Source organism: Neopsephotus bourkii, unplaced genomic scaffold (assembly GCF_033783945.1).
Source record: "Neopsephotus bourkii isolate Nb327-2 ecotype Australia unplaced genomic scaffold, CSIRO-AGI_Nbou_v1 NB_1638, whole genome shotgun sequence".
Classification (NCBI taxonomy): Eukaryota; Metazoa; Chordata; class Aves; order Psittaciformes; family Psittacidae; genus Neopsephotus; species Neopsephotus bourkii.
Genome location: NW_026902113.1, coordinates 10,810,526 through 10,831,701, shown reverse-complemented (window position 1 = coordinate 10,831,701; position 21,176 = coordinate 10,810,526). Strand labels below are relative to the sequence as shown.

General features: G+C 37.7%; 1 long non-coding RNA gene across 6 annotated transcripts in view; it reads left to right on the top strand.

Moving 5' to 3' along the window:
• Positions 1 to 21,176, top strand: part of LOC133223609 (uncharacterized) — a 35,646-nt gene that overhangs the window by 1,898 nt on the left and 12,572 nt on the right. For 2 of the 6 annotated variants that reach the window (XR_009728634.1, XR_009728631.1), the window contains exons 2-5: positions 11,784 to 11,958; positions 13,699 to 13,788; positions 14,108 to 14,178; positions 19,375 to 19,518. This is a non-coding gene — a long non-coding RNA (uncharacterized LOC133223609). The remainder of the gene's footprint in view (positions 1 to 11,783; positions 11,959 to 13,698; positions 13,789 to 14,107; positions 14,179 to 19,374; positions 19,519 to 21,176) is intronic. The other 4 variants (XR_009728636.1, XR_009728635.1, XR_009728632.1 and 1 more) reach the window with 4 other exon arrangements.

Below are 21,176 nucleotides of genomic sequence, written 5' to 3'. Positions count from 1 at the left end.
CCTTCTTTTCCTCCCCTGCTTTTTTTGGTAAGTTAACATATTTTGGGAACAGATTTTTTAATAGGGCCTATAGCAATAGGCCATGGGTAATGGTTTTAAACTAAAATGGGGTAGGTTCAGACTAGATGTAGGAAGAAATGTTTTACGATGGGAGTGGTGAAACACTGGCACAGGTTGCCCAGACAAGTTGAAGATGCCTCATCCCTGGAAACATTCAACCTGGTCAAGTTTGAAGATGTCCCTTCTTATTGCAGGGGGGTTGGACTAAATGACCTTTAAAGGTCCCCTCCTACCCAAACTATTCTATGATTTCAAGTATTTCTATATGCTGTTAAGTACCACAGTATAATTTACTGGTATCCCTCCTTTTTTCCTTCCTGACATTCAAGTTGAATAAAGGAAAGCTTGGGCCAAATCAAAATTCCAGACCTGGGTTTTAACATGTGCTTGAGGAAGAGAGTTTGCATGTTGGCAAAGAAAGGAAACTGAGGTTTTTCATCTCACAATACAATAGAACATCATTTGGTCTGAGTAAAAGTCCTAAAGTAGTAATTACTACATGATGAAAACTCCAGAGTCACCAGGAATTGGTTTCGGTGTTCCAGATGCGGACTTGTAATGACTCTGGGATCTACTTAGGCTGCTGTTTGCTCAAACATTGTTTTTTCTGGCATATTGTGTCAGTTTGGTTCATATGTAACTAACAGTGTATGAGCACATGGTTTATTTCTGGTTTTATTGACTTCTATCTTTACCTTTATAAAAGGTACCTTTTTACTCTTTCTTAAGAAGAGTAGAAGGGTTTTCTGATACATTTTTGAAGCTGCTTTGGTTCAGGGAAATGAACATACATACCTGATTTAACTTCCTGAATCTTGTTGCACTGTTTTCAAGCATAATTTGCCAATTTTGTGATTACATCATCAATAAAGACTTCAAAACAGTTTAAGAATTAATTTTAATTTATTATAGTATTTCTAAAAAGCATGTCTGGAATGGGCTCTTTCCATGACTGAAGCCCCTTGGCATGTACACTGAGCATGTAGTGTAATGGGAGAAAAAAAACACCCTCTTTTCATTAGTATGTTCAGATACAGAGGATAAGAATTAATCATATAGCAGCTTCCCCCAGGGCAAGCTCTAAAATAGGTGTTGCCTAAGCCTTGATACACACACACACACAGAGATGTATATCAACAAAACATACATGCGCACACACATACAAGTGTAGATGTTGTTTCCAAAGAGTAATGTATCTGTACCAGGAATCATTATCTGGAAAATAACTCTGAATGTTGGGGAAATAATATTCAGGACTGTACAGGCTGAGAACATATGCTATTCATGTGTGTCTTCTAAAAATATTTTCACATGCAAATTACACACCCATTGGCTGCTTCCTTCAAACCAGATTGTCACTGCATGAAGGTCCCTGCAAAACTGAACATGGAGTGGGAGATACTGACTGAAAACCTTTGCTCTGAAGGTTTTGTTTCTCAGATTTTGTTTGCTTGGCTTGCTTTCTTCTTTTTCCAAGAACCAACAAAAGAACATTAACATTTAAACTTGCAAAGTACCATTTTGGAAATGTAAGAAGGATAAAGGAACTAGTTATTTCTGTACTATGGAGTCTGTAGCCTTGCTGGAGTAGGAGGAATCCACTCACTACTCTGAGTTAAAGGCAGACTTATTTTTTTTTCCTTGGCTCTTAAGAGTAGCCCTTATTTTGTCATTCTTAAGAGGAGCATGTTCTTTCTTCTGCAGCAAAGAGAGAAACTGAACACTATAGGCCTGATGCTGTGTTCTCGGAAATTGTTGCAAAGATTTCCAGTTGGGAATTGCAGCTGGCCTTCAAAATACTTCTTAATTTTCATTTTATTATTTGAGTTATTTTAACTTCCTGTCCTACAGCCTGTACACTTTTGACCCCATTCCTGTAAGGAACAATAGCCAAAACTTACTGGCTTTGTGTTTTCAGAAATGAATTATTCTTGGGAATATTTCTTGTAGGAAAGTCTCAATGATAAAAATGTTGCTTCAGAAACCCCTGTAAAGATGGGTGATGTTTGGTATGATCATGATTGCTGTGTTGTGCACTTGTGTCCTTAAGATACTTCCAGTAGTTAGGTTATATTCCTGTGGCATTGTGGTGTTGCATTGCTTCTCTTAGTGTAAGTCAGCATAAATAGGAAATATATTTTCACATTGATGAAAGAAATTGCATAGGACCCAGCATGAGATAAGTCAAACAAAATTCATGTCTCTGTGTGGGTACAGATCTTGTCTAGCTTGATTATGATGGCAAGGACTTTAAAACGTGATATGAAAGTTTGAAGATGTGTTGGTTAAAAAACATGCAAAATAAAAAGTATTAGAACAAGTCAAGTGTTTTGAAGTTAAGTGAACACATCATAGATAGTATTTGATGCCCTGATGTTATGTTGGTTTCTGGTCTCATACTGGTTTTCTTTAATCAATGTTGCCCTTTAAAGGTGGCTTATATCTGACTCTTTATTTTTCTTTGGTCTTTATACTGGCTTTCTGTTCTTCTGCACGTAAGTCTGAGATTTCTAAGTTTTTGGGGTTTGTTGTCTTTTTTTCTTAGTTATGATTAGTTTTACGTGATTGATTTATGGCAGAATTCAAAGACAGTAAGGTGATTCTTGAGCTTTGAGAGTAGTGATTTTCAGCAATAGCAGCTGAAGGCAGTGTTTCACAGAACTTGTTGGGGTGATGTAAAATGTGCTGTTTCTCTTTTGTATTTACAAAAGGGAAATCAACTCTGAGTTACATCCATGCAAGTATACAATATTTGATGCAACACACGACCCTCTTAAAAAAAGGGTTTAATTGTTTCATTCTGGTTGTGAAGTGACTTCGAAGACTGGCTGGTTTGTTTTCTTGAAAATAAGCGGTAATCAAACATTAATTAAAGTCAAACCATTGTGACTTTGGGAAAACATTTCTAAATATCTTGCCTGCAGACCTTGGTTCAGCTGTTAGCAGAATGAAGCATATTAGGTAACACACTCACTGTCCAAGAAATTAACCAGTTCTTGTTAGACTCTATAACATGCCTCAACATTTTTCGTCTCTTCTTTTCTGGTGCTTTCAAAAGCAAGGGGTCTCTTCAAGTAAACTGATTTTGTATGCAAGATGTCAATCCATCCTGAGAAAGAAGGAGCAATGATATATTTCATGGAAAGTTTAAAAGTGACTGTTCATATATTATTGCTTATCTAGGTAAACTTATATTGACATATTATTACCTATCCATTCAAGAATTTCCCTCCAGTACTTACTGATACTTTGCCTAAGTTTTATCACTGTTATCTTGTGGTCCTTTTCTTATTTAGTCTTGGATTTTTTGCTCTGTACAGTCCCATTTAGGAAAACATCCTGTGTAAGGGTGCTAGTAGTGTTATAGCCACCAACACCACATGTGAGCAGAGGCTCCAGTTGCTGGCATCTCTTTCTAATAAGTGCTGTATAAATGCGAAGAAAGACTAATTCTTATTCTGAAAATACTTGTCCCATCTCTTTCTTGAATTGCCAACATACTGCATGCTTCCCTGATTTTTCACACAATTGCATGAGTCTAGATGATCTGTTCAACGTGGTGAGACTAATTCTGTGTGAACTTACAGCCTTTGCAAAATCTTTCCTGTTTAAATTATCCTTTGGTGTTTTTTTTTAACGTCTAAAAACGTGGTATCAGTCTTGGAGTTAATGCATATTTGTGAAGCAGCTGGCAAATCTGTTGGTATGAATTCATTCCTTAGGTGGGGTTAGTCAATGATTATGCAGTGTAGGGTATAGATATTTTTATATGTCAGTTTTTATTTTGTGGTGGTGCTGAAAGGCCACATCATGATTGAATTTCGTTGTGTTGGTAAGAATACATGTGGTTCTTCACCATCAAAAAGCAGACATTTCGGGCCTGGAGACCATTATCCTTCTCTAAATAAATAAATGTTTGAGAAAAATCCCTGAACTGTTTGTAGAGTGCTTTTCTCTAATTCAGGTCCTGTGCTGGTAGATGATGTGGGGAGTGGACATGGGGGGATGATGGTGGTGACAAAAAATCTATTTTTTTTTCCCTGGAGCCTAAAATGTCAATAGTTCAACTTCTAGCTGAAACCTATTACCACCTTTGTTTTGCTAAAGTCAATTTATCACTTCTCATTCTTCTGTGTTGCAACTTACTGGCATGTTAAATACATCTAATTGTATATTCTCTATCAATCTCTCAGCTTTTCTTGAAAATTAGACATAATATATTCCAAAGCTGTGATAATGTTCAGTAATTGTTCTAGATGAAGCATAATTTCTACTTTTGTCTTTAGGACAGAAGGGAATGGCTGTAATTGTCTTTTCCAGTCTGATGGTACCTTTTCCTTATATCAGGAATGTTACTAACTAGCCATGCTGGTAATTTTCATATAACCTGTGGTGTGTTAATGCAGAAGTTCTTGAGGTGTGCTGATGCCATGTCATCTGTATACTGATGTTCTCCATATACAGTATGGTATACTTGACACTCAGCTCTTCTTTTCTTTCTTTTTCATTTGTTTGTTTTCTAGTCTAAGTTGTCAGAAAAGTAGTTTTGTACCTTGGCCAAAACTGAAAACCATCTGCTTTTTATATGGCAGCAGCACCTAGCAAGGTTTGGGTATATCTGTCTTGGTAAGATATCATGAGAGCACCACCTTGCAGTTTGTTCCCTCTTTCCTCAGACAAGGTGCCAGGACATGACTTGTTACAGTGGTGTCAGGTACTGAGCCTTCTGTCTCAACTAGAATGCCAAGTACTATATACTCTATGCAAAGTTACCACAAATATGGAAATGCAGTTAGTTTTGTTGCAAACAAGTATTCTTTAGTAAAAAATTACTTCCAAAACCAAAAGCAATATAGTTTGGTATTAAAAGGGAGCTTAAATATTTAGTAGAATCAACTATTCAGCTTTATTAGCCAGAAAAATATTAGTTTCTTGATAAACTGTAAAAGAAAGGTATCTAAGGTAGAAATTTTGCTGGTGAAATCATTCTCTCAGTTTGGGGAGCTGTCTGATCTCTTATTTTGCTTTCAGAGTGGCTTGCTTGATTCCTGTCTCTTCCTGCTTCCTACCTGCATCTTTCAGCTATGTCACTTTCAGGACCATGTGGTTGGTCTGTCTGCGTTTGGACAACACCTCATCGTGTGACATAACTTCTGCTACATATACGTGGGTGAGAAAGTCTGCGGAGAGGTCTAAATTTAATTCTTTTTGTGAATATTAATAAAGAGTAACATTCTTGCAATACCCTGTACTTTAAGAGCTAGTGTATCAGACCAAACAGGAGCAGGTCCTCTGTGCAACCTAGCATATGGAGTGGCTATTAATGAATGCTTGGGAAAGGCGTGTAAATAATGCCTTGAGCTGTAGAATTTGAAAGGTTTTCAGTGTATTTTTAAGAATACTGGTGTTTAAAAATGCCTTTCAGATAGGCCTAAGACCAAGGTTATCAGAACTGCTAAAGTCAATTCTTTTCTATATATCCTACTACTGTTTATTTCTTGTTGCTGTAGTTACCACTTAAATCACATTTTTATGGTTTACATAAAGTGTCCTCAGTAAGCAAAAATGACCATGAAATCCTAATAAAAGAACAAGTAAATGAAATACTCTGTTCTCTTTCAGTTGTATTAAATAGATTTAATTAATATTAAATTGTTTTAATATCTGAAGTTATTTACAATAGCAGGTAACAAATTATTTCCTGGTTGTACAACAGGGTTTAAATTCTTCCACAAAAAAAAGAAGCAGAATGAAAATAGTGGTGGTAACTGCATAAATCAAGGGCTTTTTAAGAGCAGGAGAGGCTGCCTTTTCACCCAAGTAGCTGCAAAAGGGAAGGTAAGCAAAGATACTGCTTTAGTCAGTATCAAGTCTAAATAAAGCTTTTAAAGGAGAAAACAAGCAGATCTTAGTTGGGAAAGTAAGGCAGAATGAACTGACAGCAGTAGTAATGTGGGAAGTAAGATAATGATTGCAAGCATGAAATTCAGATATAAAAAGGCTGCCACAGAGTCATTTTTGAAGAGAGTGTGATACTGGGCTGTTTTAAATTATTATTATTCTTTTCCATATATATGGAATATACTTTTCCATATATATGGAATATACTTTTTCCAAAGTATATACTTTCATGTAAATACTTTTATATATAAAAAAATCTTGCCTGACCAATTTGGTGGCCTTTTATGATGGGGCTACAGAACTGATGGACAGCAGTAGAGGAGTTGATATCATCTACCTGGATTTGTGTAAAGCGTTCGACACTGTCCCACACAGCATCCTTGTCTCTAAATTGGAGAGACATCAATTTGATGGATGGACCACTCAGTGGATAAAGAACTGGCTGGATGGCCACGTGCAAAGAGTTGTGGTCAATGGCTCAATGTCCGGCTGGAGACCAGTAACGAGTGGTGTCCCTCAGGGATCGGTGTTGGAACCGGTCTTGTTTAACACCTTCGTCGCTGACATGGACAGCGGGATTGAGTGTACTCTCAGCAAGTTTGCCGATGACACCAAGCTGTGTGGTTCGGTTGATACGCTGGAGGGAAGGAATGCCATCCAGAGGGACCTTGACATGCTTGTGAGGTGGGCTGATGCCAACCTCATGAAGTTTAACCATGCCAAGTGCAAGGTCCTACACCTGGGTCAGAGCAATCCCAGACACAGCTACAGGCTGGGCAGAGAAGAGATTCAAAGCAGCCCTGTGGAGAAGGACTTGGGGGTGCTGGTCGATGAGAAAATGAACATGAGCCGGCTTCAGTGTGTGCTTGCAGCCCAGAAAGCCAACTGTATAGTGGGCTGCATCAAAAGGAGTATGACCAGCAGGTCGAAGGAGGTGATCCTGCCCCTTTATTCTGCTCTTGTGAGACCTCACTTGGAGTACTGTGTGCAGTTCTGGTGTCCTCAACATAAAAAGGACATGGAACTGTTGGAACAAGTCCAGAGGAGGGCCACGAGGATGATCAGGGGACTGGAGCACCTCCCATATGAAGATAGGCTGAGAAAGTTTGGGCTGTTCAGCCTGGAGAAGAGAAGGCTGTGTGGAGACCTCATAGCAGCCTTCCAGTGTCTGAAGGGGGCCTATAGGGATGCTGGGGATGGACTCTTCATTAGGGACTGTAGTGATAGGACAAGGGGTAATGGGTTAAAACTTAAACAGGGGAAGTTTAGATTGGATATAAGGAGGAAATTCTTTCCTGTTAGGGTGGTGAGGCACTGGAATAGGTTGCCCAGGGAGGTTGTGAATGCTTCATCCCTGGCTGTGTTCAAGGCCAGGTTGGACGAGGCCTTGGGTAATATGGTTTAGAGCGAGGTGTCCCTGCCCCTGGCAGGGGGGTTGGAACTAGATGATCTTAAGGTCCTTTCCAACCCTAACTATTCTGATTCTATGATTCTATATACTGTTATGTATGTCATATATATATTGTTAGGATGAGTCCAGAGGAAGCCATGAAGATGATCAGTGGCTGGAACAGAGTCTCCTATGAAGACAGGCTTAAGAGAGTTGGGCTTTTTCAGCCTGGGAAAGAGAAGGCTCTGGGGAAACCTTAGAGCAGCTTCCAGTGCTTAAAGGGGGTCTACAAGAAACCTGGAGAGGGACTATTTACAAGAGTATGTAGTAACAGGAGAAGAAATAATGGCTTCAGGCTGAAAGAAGGTAGATTTAGATTAGATATTAGGAAAAAATTACTCATTGTGGGGTTGGTGAGACACTGGCACAAGCTGCTCAGAGAAGTCGTGGCTGCCACATCCCTGGCAGCGTTCAAAGCCAGGCTGGACAAGGTTTGGCGCAACCTGGTCTAGAGGAACGTGTCCCTGCCCACAACAGGGAGTTGGAACTGGATGATCTTTAAGGTCCTTTCCAACCCAAACCATTCTGTGTTTCTGTAATTATTTAGAAGATGAGTTTTTCTTCTCTTAATTAGTTAGGGTTGCAGAGTTCATTTATCTCCACAGCATAAATAAAACTCTTACTGTATTTCATGCTTCAGAACAGAGGGACATTACTGAACTGACATAAAGCAAATTCAAATTTCTTTTGTAATTCTACTTGTGGTGCTGAGTAATCATGGTTTTATAGAACATTTCTTCTCTTTTTCTTCTTTTTACATTTGGATGTTTCACTGTTGTGGGTTTGGGGGGGGGTTGTTTTTTGTTTGGGTTTGGTTGTGTTGTTTTTTTTTATTAGCAGTGTTGCATGTATGAAGTCACTTCTAAGTGCACAGAAGAAAGGTGTAAACATTTGAATACAGATCCAAAATGGAGATCCTTATTAGAACAGAATTGGAGGAACAAAATAAAACCACAGTACTAAAACAGAGATTCCCAGGCTTACTCTGCAGAAGCTCAGTCACTGGCATTGATTACTGAAGGACTGTTGGTGCCAGTGGTGTTAATTTCTCTGGTTTTATTGGCATCTGTGAGAGCAAGGCCTCTAGCCTATGTTCACCAACCTGTTAAACACATCTGAAACCAGGACCCCAGGCCTGGTTTGCTTACTGGTTTATCACCTACTTCACTCCATCCTATTCTCTTATATCAGAATCTACTCTTGTACAGCAGGCCCACTTCAAAAATCACTCTCAAAACAGTACCTGCTTGAAAGATGTTGAAAGTGAAATGAAAGTGTGACACAGTACTTCTCTAATGTGCTGTGCTTAGGAATAATGTTCAACAAGGAACTGGTCCCCCAAACCCATCTGCAGATAAATAATCCTATCAAAGGCAGTTGAGTGCATTTGATTAAGGATTGCAAGTGATTAGTGGTCTGCAAGCTTAAGAGTACAACCTGTACCATTAATGAGTATTCACATATTAATGCTGCTTTGAGAGGAGGTTGAACTAGATGACCTCTGAGGTCTGTTCCAACTGGAATAATTTCATTATTATCACACTTGTATTATTCAGATAGACATTTCATTTGTTAAAAACATATTAATTGAATAAACTAAGCTCTGGCAAGTCACAATTATTTTACCTATTGCATCATGTTGTATCATGGAGTTGCAAATTTGACCCAAGTTTAACACTTAAAACAGTAAGAGAAATACACCCATGCCCTTTTGTCTAATGCTTTGAATTCCTTGTATACAGTTTTGTATCAGATTTAATTCCTTGTAAAATAATTCCTTCCTAGCACACAGTTGACATGGTTCCAGATCTGGAAGTAGTCCAGAGTTGAGTGCCTGAATATTTGATGCTTTATGTGCAGTTAAAACTGTGTGAATGGACTTCAGCTTACTCTGACTAATTCATGTACTGCTAGCACTGAGACCACAGTAACAAAAGCATCAGTGCAGGTTAGCAGTCTAAGAAAGGCTTGTAGCCCTAAGAACTTTCCAAAGCAAGGACTTTGAATATGAGAGGGCATTCTTACATTAAAAAAACAACCAAACCCACCACCATCTCCAAATAACCCCAACACAACCCCCCAGTGTTAGAATGTACTGCGTAGATTCTAAATATATGTAGATGTTGAGACACAACTGGTTGAGTTTAATAAATGACATGTTAGGTGACTATTAAGATGAACAGTCTTTATCATTATTTAAGAAATTGTATTTTGATTAACAGTAGTATCACTCTTCTCATTAAGATGTGCAGGGAATTCATATGGATTTCCTTCCTGTGTAACGGGATGTAGCTGTTGTCATGTCTTATTGGTAGCAGCATGTTTCAGGGTAGTACTTGGGTTTTGTACACTTTTATATAAGAAGAAAAGGAGGATGGTAACATAGCAAGTAATGTGTAAGGGCTTACAGACTTTTACGGAGTATAGAAAGCAACTAAAAGGAGTAAGACGCACCGAGAGAGAGCAGAGTTACTTCTTTAGGCTGTTCTTCACTATGGAGATGTGGATTTTATTCTTTCTAAATAATGTTGACGGGACATCACCTGACTATTGGATTACAGAATCAAAAGGTTGAATGTTAGAATAAGGTGCTAAAGAACCCTAAGTTATAAGTACTTGATGTGATTCATTCATTCAGTGGTTCTGAAGGGTGAAGTGGCTGATCTGCTAACAGGAATGCATCTTGTTAGGATGAGGTGTTGTGCCAGAAGTCTGGAAGCTATCAGGTGTTGTACATACTGTACTTTTGAACACAAAGAGCAGATCTGGAATTTGCAGACCAAGGACTCATATTTTAATGCCACATAAGTAGATTTGAATACTAAATCGATAGTCAAGTAGTTCTGTGAGAAAAAGTGCCTCATTTTCTATGTAGTATCTTAGAGGAAATGAAAACTACCTGCTGCAGCAGGGGTACTTACAAGGTGTCTCTCTTAGGTATTTGTTCTCTAATAACATGGACATATGCTGCAGCCTCTGCTTCAGTTTGGGGGTCGGTCTTCTCTATCCACCTGCCAGTACTTGGAATTCTGAAATCTCTCAATTCTTATTAAACTGTAAATGACTTGTGAATTCTCATCTCTGACAAAACTGTCAGAAGTCAGGTAGTGGGTTCAAATATTAGGAAGGGTCAGGCATAACCTAGGGAGATACATTAAAAAGCAGTAATCTCTTCTGACTTTAGCAGGCTAAACAGTGATCTAAATTGCTTCTTTTGTTAGTGGAAGAGAGATACACACTCACATATATATTTATGTACTTGCGTGCCATATGTAGTTCATCCCACCTTCTTAAATTTACAACGTATGGCTTCTGGCAGGAAACTGTCTCTGTAACCCAAGCAATTCTAGTGTGGCCTTACAAGCCTGTGCAATTGCAAGCATAGTGAACTGTGATGCAGAGATGGAAAGGAAAGTTAAAATAGTCCAAGAATACCCTATACTGCTTTCAGTGGCAAAGCTGTCCTCTATCTCATAATTTACACTTAGGTGACAACAGTAGTTCCTGAAGTGCTGAGATTTGTAGCTGCAACTAGCTATGTGCTTGTTTCCTTATTCTCCCTCCTGTTGTATTAGCATAGTCATTTGTGTTGTAATGCAGTGACCTGGATCAGAAAATTGATCCAGGCTTCAAGAGTCTATTGCAAGAAGCAATTTTTAACCAAAGTTAGTCCCCTAATGTGGCGAAAAAATAGTGAGTGGCTCTACCAACAGATACATCTGCACAAATGAGGTTGTGGCACAGACATGACAATAAGCAGCAGGAGGGTTATCTCTGTTTGAACTGGTACTTTTACCAAAATAGATGTTCATCAAATTATGTCTAGAATCTGTTTTGGAAGCGGTTAGTCTTGTCTGCAAATAAGCATCCAAAGTAAAATACTGTATATGTTCTATAAAATCAGAGAAAGTTGTGGGGATCTTGAGGGCTGAATATATTAGTAAATAATGGTAGATGTCATTCAGTATTTGTGGTTATAAAATAATTCACACTGGAAGGAATAACTTGAATTACTTAAAGTTAATTTAAAATTACAAGTAAATCATCTGCAACAATACACGTATGATTACGCGAAAACTTATTTGCTGTGTTCCCACTGTACAAGAAATAGGCCTAAAATTTGTTGAAAGTGTGCTTTATAGTAGTATTTATGTAGAAGCTCTTTATCTGGGCATTTCTTCTCAAATGAACTATGTTTCTGGAATGTCCATCTGGTTTAGTTAAGTCATTTACACTTACTTTATCAATCAGTGCATATACATATCCTTTGTGTGTTTTTAAATGTTATGGATACATAACAAGTTCTTGAAAACTAAGTGTAGTTTTTTCAGGAAGTTTACAAAAACAAAGCCACTGTATTTCTTGCTTTCAGTTCAATCTCCTCAAATAAATTGGAATTTTTTAATAATGGCAATACATTCATTCTGCCATTTGGAGGAGCCTGTGCCACAGAATAATGATCTGAAGAAAGCTCACTTATTTGCAAAGAAGAGTCTTCATTTGGGAAGTAGTTCCGATGCAGCTAAGAGGTGCTTTGTCAAGTTCAGGTTAGTGCTTTGTTTTGTTTTGGTTTTATTACACTTATTTGGTTTGGTAGGCTGGCATTTCATTTAAATTAGCTTACATGCAGTGTCATGTCAGAGCCTGACAGCCTTTGTGTTGGTCATTTGACATATAAAGATCTTGAACTGAAAAGGCACATGCAGTGGCATGTGCACTTACAAAATGTGTGGAGGGGAATTGTCTGAAAAATTATTTTAGCACAGTTTATCATGTGTGGAGTAGTTCAGGATGGAGATTATGATGATCGTAATGCCATGATTCCCTTTTGCTACAAGTTCTTTTTCAGAGTTTTCTTATGTGTTTATTTTCTGAATTCAGTATTCTGCTAAGCCAGAGTTGCTGTTTTGAATGTAAGTGTTAATTATTAAGTCTCAAATCATTCAGGGGAAATAAAAAGGAAGCCATAGTCAAGTTTTCACACCTAAAATACCTTCAAAATTTTCCACTTCAAAAAAAATCCGGGTTTTAATGTTCTGTGTGTCAGAATTTTTTTCTAAAATGGATCCTCAAATCTTGGCATGCTAACTCTGGATGAGGATTTAATTTTAGATGAATGGTTACTGTAAGTTGTGCGGTTTTGTTTGTTCATTTTTTTCTAGACATCCAATTATTTTTATAACATGACTTCCCAGCAGTAGTTGCTTTATACTCATATTCTGCATAAGAACTGTTTGCAGTGTACAAGTGATGATACAGAAAAAAAAAAGAAACCCATAAACCAAAAAATCCTAAACCCCCACAATTGAATTGCTTCTTATCAGAAAGGCAGAGTAGAGTTTGTCAGCCTTTACAGTGGTGCACACAGATCTAGAACCTTTTTATGATATCTGTCTACTTTGTTGCTAAATTACTAGATCACTTGTATATATAAAAATATCTCTCTATAGATGTATATATTATCTGAGAAGCTTTTACAATACCATTTGTGTTGCTAAAAGTCCTACAGAATGAAAAGTACTGGATTTTTCAAATTTGATACTGTTGTATCTTTTGTGTCCAGAGGCTCCTGTTCTGCCTGGTTTTGTGCACTTGCTTAGTTTCTTAGCAATGCCACTAACTTCTTATCAATGCTATCCTGGTACAGTAAAGATGCTGAAGAACTTCAGTGAAGTAGAAAGAACTGTACTAGTTTAGTGTAGGCCTCTAGTCCCCTTATACTTAGAGAAAACATGAAGATACTGGTTTAAATCTCTACAAACATAACGGACAATTGAAGTTCAGAAACTAGTTAAGAAAAGCTTTTGAACTATTAGAGTCCTCCAAACATGGACAACACGAGTGAAAAAGAGGCTATTCCTTCAATGAAATTCTAAAACTTGAAGTGCATTTCAATGAAATCATCAGACAAGAGAATTAATTTTGGATATACTTCTTAAATGTTCTGGGTTTATTTTGCAGTATGAATGCTATGTGTTCACCAGATACCAATTTTAAAATATTTTTTATAAATGCTACAGAATTATAAAAACTGAGGGCTTCGATACATCTGACTTTATTTTTAATACATTTGAAGAACAATTTTCTCAAGCATATTAGGTTTTCCTGTTGGTGAGAATGTATTCTAGCTGTACATGAAGTCAAACTTTTACTGAACATGGTTCCATAGAAGCCAAAGTGGATAAGAGTAAAACATAAAACAAATTCAGGATTATTCAGTAATAGTGCTTATGATGTCAATACGGATATTGAGAGCAGTGAGTGTATTTTTCTTTTGAATCTTTCAGCAGAACTATTATTGTTCCTAGTAGAACCTCCTGTTTGTGGTCAAAATTGGGGTTTCCTCAAAGAGAGTCCTGTATCTGAAGGGTGAGAAGGTAAGGTATTTGAGATTATATTATTCCAGCAAACAGTTAAAAGGAATTTCAATTACTTTTAACGTACACAAATATACAAAAATACTTGATTTATCATGCATCAAGAAGTCTCAAGTTGTTTATATCAGTTTCTGTTTGTTGTTTTTTTCCTTTTTATCTCATGGGTGGAATTTCTGAAAATATTCAGCTCTGCTTTATAAATGTGTTTTCCATGAAATCAGTGAGCTGACCTGAGTGGGAATAAAGGTTGGTTTATCTTTAGTGAGACAAAGTTAAGTCATCACTAAGTGGTTTTGAAATCTCATCCTTGAAACACTAGGTCTTTGACATTCAGTGGGATGAGAATCTCAGAACAGACTGACTACTGGGGACTCCCAAGCTACAGTTCAGGTAAATAACTTCTTTGGAGGAGGAACTTAAAGGTTTCTTCTTTTGAAAATTATGATAATTAAGTACCAAAGGGTGCAATTTAAACTATAAATATTTTTGACTTAACATTTACATTTAAAATAGATATGCCTACGTTTGTGAGAGGTTTTGTTAGTTACAGTTCAAGCATTATATAGTCATCTAACATTTCAGCAGTCCTGTTTCTAAAGAGGACTTTTTCACTGGCACAGAACACGAATCTCTAGTTCTATTCCCAGACACATTTTATCTTGTTTTCCAACATGTAGCTGTGAGTGCATAGCTAGTTCAGCTACTGCAGTTCCCATTTTGCAGAAGCAAAAAGATGTCTTTTGGTAATGCATGCATAATTTAGAAGTAACAGCTTCTATATTGGAATAAGTGTTAGGGGCTCTGTTCTGATCATGGGATTAACTTGATTCGTTCCCTGTTCCAGCTGGTCCCCACTTTCTCTAGGGAAAGGGTAGCTCAGTTTGTGTTGCAACAGCTCAGTATAGTTTGTAACCTTAAGCCTTGCAGTCACCTGGAACAGGTGCTTCTGTACTTTATTTCTGATCTCAGAAAGCACAGTGGTGCAGCGGGTACCTCTGCCTCAGTAGTGGAAGCAGGAAACTTGGAGAAGAACAGGGTATGCAATAGGAACAGGAGCCATTACAGCCACCTCCAGTAATCTGTCCTAGTTTATCACCCAGTTTCCTCTTTGACTCTCTGTTTTGGGGAAGAGGGGGAGAAAAAGTGGAAAACAGTTCTGTAATTGGTACTAAAAGAGCAAGAATTTTTTTCTGTTTAAAAAACAAGTTTGCTTCTGCATGATAGTGTTCCAAAGAGAAAACATTAAAGCTTTGGGGATTTTTATTTTTATTTTTAATAGATTTTTAAGGGCTTGCCTAATTTCAATTATAGACTTACTTTTTTGCCTTCTTCAGAAACAGAAAGATAATGTAAAGGGTCAGGATTTTGAGATCAAGAATAAAAATTGAGAGTAGTTTAACAGAACAGATTACAACAAATCAGAGATACATGTCTTATGTTTAAAAAATATTCAACTTCAGTGAACCATTAACATCAATGAGGTGGTATGAGGTTTCTATTTTCAGTTCTATAGACAATGCAGACTGTGAGAGGAATAGGTGCATCTGAAGTAGATTATCTGGTTTAAGAAAATAAGCAACTATTCCTGCCAAGCAATTGGTTAAACAAAACTATTAAAATACAAGTATTTTCATAGTAGCTCTCTAATTAATTTAAGTAATTAATGGAAGAAATATCACGTGCTTGTAGTAAGCTGCATGTTTCTTCAGGGGTGGCAAAAAGTACAGATATTTTTTCTTGTCCTTGACAATTCAGTAATCCTGTAATTCTTGTCACGGGTATACTAAACACCTGGGGGTGAATTTCTGCACCTCTTCAATTTGTAAGGTCATAAAATCTGAGCAACAGTTACTAAGAGTTCTTGATAGTTGAAAGAAATCACGTAGACAGCACATTCAGTCTTATAGAAATGATGTATTTTAAGAGACAGACTGTATCACTGTAGATAAGGATGTGCCATTAGCACTGAAAAGTAGAAGCATAGTATCTGAGCAATATAGAAACTGTGCACATACCTCTTTTTGTGCCAAATACATTGATATGTTAGTATTACAGAATATATTTGTTCCATTCCTCTTGGAACACAATTAGCTTCCTCTCCTTTGTCTCAGAGAGGCGTCTCTTACCTTGTTCTTGGGACTTCTGATCCAAGAGATCTCTGTCTGAGAGGAAGCTTGTTGGCTGTGAGAACTGATATATAGCTTACCTTAGGGCTTAACAATGATAGCAGGACTGGATACCACCCGACAACTATGCCAGTTTTGGTTCCCGCCATTATGACATTCTTTTGAGAGCAGGCCCAAAAATTTGTCATCTGGATCATCAACATCCAACTTCAGTACTCTTGTCTTGGATCCCACCGTTTTAATGTGGTCATATTGAGCTGGTTGGTTATAATCTTGAAGGGAGAAACTCTTCTGCCTTATCTGCAGTAAGGCTATGGGAGTTTCAGGGTCTTCCAAGAGAGGATCTCATTCCTGACATGCTCACCAAGAAGAGGCGATAAAGCCTGTGTAGTGCCTTGAAAATTAACTTTTTTTATCCTACTGTGGATGGGTAATTGTGTATGTTATGGAATACCATCTTAGGGGGTACAAATACTATACTTGGTATCAAATGAGGGCTCCGATCAGTGCATCAGAGATGGATAGTCGGTGACCTGAATTTCATTTTATGCAGCACGGTGAATACACCAGTACTTTAGAGACATGGTTTTGGTTCATATTCTTAATGAACCAAAACCAGTTTATCAAGGCAGCAAAAAAAAAAAAAAAAAATCTACCATTGCTTGTGGACATAGATGGAAAAATATCTTTTACTGGTTTTTGTTCATATTCTGAATGAAACACATACAGTTCACCTTTGATAAGCAAGTTATTATTGTAGATATTTTACTTTATCCAAAGATTTCTGGGAGCCAGACTCTTATTTTCAGGGGAGACAGATGGGGAGACAAAAGCAAGCATACATGCATTTGTCTTGAATCTGGTTTGGAAGCTACTGTAAAACGTAAGTAAGGAGGAAAATGCATTCTTGTTTTACCAGGTGATTCTGGTATCTCAACTCAGTTGTCTTGAGGATACTATTCATAGTATCTTAACAGGAACACACTGGTTAAAACACTGTAATTTTTTAGCTCTTTTTGCCTTTAAGAACCACCTGGGGAAGTAACTGAAGTTTGTTCCTGAAGAAGCAAAAACGTTGGGATTTTTTTAACAGTGTAGCCTGAATTTGCAGATGCTGTTTGAAACAACCAGATAAAGTATAGAAAGTTGTGTGTGTATATGTGTGTATATATATATATACACACATATATTTATAGGGGTTTTATCTATAGTTATAGGCTATATATATCTATATACATAGAGAACTATCTATATATATAGATAGTTACAGAATAGTACTGCCACCACTATAGTGGTGGAAGTACAGTTGTGCAGCTGAACTAAAGGGACTTTGCTGGATAACTACTTGCCTGTTACTGTCATTGGCAAGTCAGAGATAATTTCCAAAGCTGTAGTCTGGCTGAGGAGGAGTATTTGCTTTTATGTGGATGTTCCAAGCCAAAACACACACTTTGTTTTACCAGTGTTTTCACTAAGATCCAAAATCCAGCATTGTTGCTGAAAAGGAAAAAAAAAGTTATTTTTAAAACAAAAAGTGTTATGAAAAGAGCAGTGACACCTGAGTGACGCACAGAAAACTTGTCAGCTGAACTCCTGACAGAATCTGGCAGAAATTCAAAGTCTGGTTTGTCTCTAGTAATTCCATTAACATTTCAAAGGTGGGTGATGTTCTGGGAATTTCACAGAAGGGATTATTTTTTAAGTGAAGAATTAGTGCTTTAAAGCTTTGCCTGTGCTAGGAATATTGCTGCTATCTTGCAATAGGTAAATGGATTATATCTGAGACACCAAGTTCTCTATCAGTTGTTTTGCTACTTTATCTGTACTGGCATAATTAAGGTATCAGCCATCTTTCACCACAGTGTGAATAGAGCTGTATCAGTATAAAACTGCATATATTGGTAGCTTATTTCTGCACAGAAGGGAACATCCTAGGGCTGGCCCCATTCCAGAAATTAATTGTATTGCAGTTGCTATGCTTGTATAAACTGTTTGTATTGGAGACCTTATACCAGAAGAAAGTGACTTTGTTCTAGTTTATTTGCCTTTATCCTTAGAGCCCCATAAAAAGTCACAGCATTTCAGTTTCATAGGTTCACTTTGTGAGCAAACTTGCCCTTTACACGGACTTACCTCCATCTGTGCTACAGGCTAGAAACCATGGGTGTTTTGACAATAAAAATGCATCTTCCTTTCTAATATAAGCCTAATCTATTCAGTTAATACTAGAACAAGAACAGTTCATACTGTGAACGGTTAGAATATGTCCATCTGGCTTCACGCATCAGAGCCTATAGAGCAGCTGTCCCTAACCTGAATCCCAGCTTAACTCTCTGAACATTCAGCAAGGAACACAATGTTTTAGATGCTCCAATCACACTTTCAGCTGTTGTTTTATGTAACAGTGAATTGCCTTGCTTTTCTGCTGTGTAAATGAATCTTGTCCATTACGTGTTGCCTAACAATGAATTAAGAAAGTTGAAGTCAGAATATCAGAACTTGGATTGCTTGCAAGTAAGGATGATTTGCATTTGCTCATTCTGTAAAGATAATGTTGAACAGATTCAGATGATTCCTGTTTTAAAGCTACAGGTTAGGAAGAGGTCTTGATCCACATTAAAAGGAGGGGAGTGGATCCTGATGGGGAAAAGTCTGAAAATCAGTATAGCCCTTCTGCTCAAAGGCTGGGAGCAGTAAAGAAAGGATCTAGTCAGAGACTAGCGAGCAGGAACAGAAAGAGCCAAAAGCCTAGGGGACCTTTGACCATTCAGAGAACATTCACTAGCTTTAATTAGCTGTTCTCTGTCCTATGCTCATTGAGTGTTTGTTCCACCCTCTCTCTGTCCATTCTGCCTCTATTGCTTTAATACTGCTTACTTCATTTGATTCCCTCCACCCAATCTGCCCTCCTTACTCTGTATATCCTTCCATTTCCTGGAAACAGAAGCAAAAGCCACCCCCAAAACAGAACTAGTGTTACATTTACTACAATCACAATGTTTGTGCTGTGTGTGAACTTTTCCCCCATGCTGTCTTATCTGTTTAGACTGCTAGTTTTTATATGACCAGGGACCGTTTACTGCTCTGTGTTTATGCGCTATCCAGCAAAACTGGAACTTCAGTTTTCATTAGTCCTTAGAAGACCTTAAATATGATTAACAATAATATTCCCTTATCCTGCTTTTTTATAAGAAGTTATTTCTCAACAAATGACTACCCTTAATGAGATGAGGTAGATGAGATTTAACAGGAGAAGAGGAACTTTGCTTTTGTTGTTTTTCAGTAGGTGAACTAGTGATTTAAAAGTATAATGTTACAACTGTGGTTATATTATAGTCCAGAATAAAATGATAAACTTTTCAGAATTAATTTTATATTGACTGTTTGCATTGCACTTGCAGTGGTTTGTAAAATGTTGGCTCGTTTCCCATGTTTTACATCTTTTAAATTTGCTTTCTAGAAACCATTTTGGTAGGTGTGGGTTGCTTGTCAGAAATCCCTTCCGAAGCTTGAATGCGAGGCAAGCAGGGTACTAATGATGGATACAAAGGGTTGTCTTCAGGATAACAATGGATGCAGCATCTTCAAAAGCAGTTTCATTCTGGTAAGAATTTGCATACAATTTATTAAACAGTATGTGATAGTTCTCAGTAAAATGAGTTTGTATATCTCTCTGAAGATTTGCCTGATTGTTCAATGAAAATTTCTTCTAAAATACGAAAAGTAGGAGGATGACTCTGCATCGTGCAGTACTTTAAATTCTGAAACAGTGTACAACAACTTTAGTTTACTTAGGAGTGATTTCTGGCATATAAAAATGGTTAGGTATCTTTAGAAAAGTAAGTTATTTTAGAGAAGCAGTTAGTGGCCATTTATGGCCATTGTTCATGAGTCTGTTTCTCTGAATATTTAAAATTTAATATTGTGAACTGCCATTTAAAAAGAACAGCTTTCTTTTGCACTCAGAGTATGTTATAACTAGCCTCTGGTGGCATATTTCACTGTTACACCTATGACTGTTCTAACAGGCATTGCATCTAACTTTGCAGGAGATATGAAACACTTCTGTCATTATTGACAAATTACTCATAGCAGGAAACTTTTAATCGTTGTATAGGTTAAAAAAAGAAGTATAACAGCAGAATGCTAAGTCACTACACTGGTAATACTTTGCTAGAAGCTTCACACCAGTGGAAGTTTTACAGTAACTACAGGATAAGTGGTTCCTTTTAGTTTAGTCTTTGAAACAGCTTAGGCCAATAATTCCTTAAGCAAAAATTCTTGTTTTCACCAAAACCAATTATGTTCTTATCCACATGTATACTGACTTCTTGAAATTCACAAAGAATTTGTCCTTTCTACTCCTTGAATTGCACTGGTGGTTAGTACTGCAGTAGAACTGTTCCAGTAATAGCTGGAAGTTCCTAAAGCTTCTTCTTAAGAATATTTTTGAGGTCCTGAGTATATACTACTTAGTTAAAAAGCAGCACAGGGACTGAGCATTCCTCTGATGAGCTAGTTTCATAGCTGAGGTAGCTGTTCCAGCAGTGAAATTAGAATTTTGACACACCCCCAAAACTCTTAATTTTCTTATGCCATGCTGAAAGCTGTGGTGGCTCAGGAGCTGATTCACAAGCAGATTAGGCATTAATCAGATGGACTAAATTGGTTAGAGGGGTGGTAGTTAATGTCTGAGAGTGGTAACAGCATTTGGTAGACTGCATGCCTGTCAGGAGGCCTTAGCCCTGTGGAGCAGCAAGGATTAGGAGCTCAGGGACATCATTGTGCAGACACAGATACCTCCTATGGGCACCTGATGAGAGCAGCAGAACTGTGGTGTACCCTGGGTGGGGGGAGCAGTGCCAGCCTGGCTGACAGAACCCAACTTACACTGTACTCAGTTGCATGGTACATACATGCACCATAACTTAACAGGTATCTAAGGCAGCAGTAATTGAACCAGGGTATCCTCCTCGCTAAGATACTGGGAGAGGAAAGTACAGAGTGTGCCTGGTAGATGAAATCCAGAGAGGTCTGTGGCCAGATTCCAAAGGCCTGATATAAGTGTACAAGTTAGACCTGAAAAGATTAAGGTAAGCAGTCTCCTCTTTTGAAATTAGATTGGTATGGAAATGACTAATAGTGACTTCTATGCAATATCCCTTTCTGCAACACTCAGCTTTTCATTTTTACTTTCTAGGTGGGTGGGAGATAAAATCTGGCCCTCAAAGTGCTATGCACTCATTTCAGTGCCAAAACGCA